The following is a 1,401-nucleotide window of genomic DNA, read 5'->3' as shown; positions in this document are numbered from 1 at the left end:
GGACAGAGCGGTGTGGAATAAAGGTAAATTATGTGAAAAATAATGCGTTTTTTTTTAAACGAAGCATTAACACATGTTAGACTGCACCCCATAAACACAATCAAGCCTAGAAAAAAAACAGCGAACCACCTCTTTAAATATCATAGACAAAAGTATTCGTTACTTAATTTAAAACCATAGGAGCAGCCTTGGTGCCCTGCTCACTCGATGCTACCTTGTAAGTGAACAGTTTAGCCCTACATAGGCAGCAACTGTTATAAATAAATTATAAAAATGCAAATCATCTTAAAGTGCTTCCTATGTAGTCAAGTCATAGGGTTTTAGAATTGAGCTAATGATGCTGTCTTTTGTTTGTCATCTTAAGGTTTGCTAAAATAATCCATGATGTGGTTGCCATGGAAACCAGATTTGTTGATGCCTCAGTCATCAATCTCGGCTGACCCTGCTAACCTGGCTGCAGGGCCCACGCTAATGTTCACCCAACACCCTCCTTTGTAATGCTCGGCCACTTTGCATCACTGTAATGGCCTCGAAGACCCTCTGACTTCAGTTTGACCTTTTCCTCCTGTAGGTATAGAAGCAGCATGCTCAGGAGCTGAAGATTTGTCTTGTTTTTGTTTTCAGACTCAAAGAAGTCTTAGGCCATCTTCAGCGGTCTTTGTAGGTTGAGGTTAAGCATAAATGATACTTTCCATGAATATAGTACAAAATAAGACCTGAAAGTTTTCTTTTTCTGTCACAGTAAATATTATATGAGTGTTTTTTTTTTTTTTTACTTCATATTAGGCTTGCAACCAAAATTTGCGACATGTCTAAATTAAATTAAATAAACATCAAAAATAGAAATTAAAAAGCATCTAAAGTAAAATGAAAAATAAAATACCAGACTGTGTAACATTGTTTGAAGACATTTTTAAAAGGAGTCTATATGCTCCCCAAGGCAACATTTATTTGGCCCAAAAATACAGTACAAACATTAATATTGTGAAAAATATTATTAAAATTTAAAATAACTCCTTTCTATTTTATTGTATTTTAAAATTAAATTGAATTTAATTAATTTTCAGCAGCCATTACTCCAGTCTTCAGTAATATTAATAATGCTGCTTAATATTGTTATTGCGACCTTGTCTGCAGAGCAAAATATAAAATATAATATTTAAAATATAAAATAATATGTAAACGAAGACATCAGACTGGGTAGCTGTGTTGCAAGCAGCATTGTTGCATATTTAGCCTAAATTAAGCTCAAAATTAAATTAGATTAATAATCACTCAAAATGTAATTAAAATTAACCATCAATAAAACATAAAAAACATAATAAAATAAAAAAAAAAACCCGCATAACTGTACTAAAATTTTGTTTATTTCCGAGGATTATGAGGATTATGTGTTCCCTT

The sequence above is a fragment of the Sinocyclocheilus rhinocerous genome, unplaced genomic scaffold (genome assembly GCF_001515625.1).
Source record: "Sinocyclocheilus rhinocerous isolate Xijiao unplaced genomic scaffold, SAMN03320098_v1.1 scaffold1327, whole genome shotgun sequence".
Taxonomy (NCBI): domain Eukaryota; kingdom Metazoa; phylum Chordata; class Actinopteri; order Cypriniformes; family Cyprinidae; genus Sinocyclocheilus; species Sinocyclocheilus rhinocerous.
This window is presented reverse-complemented; position numbering follows the sequence as displayed.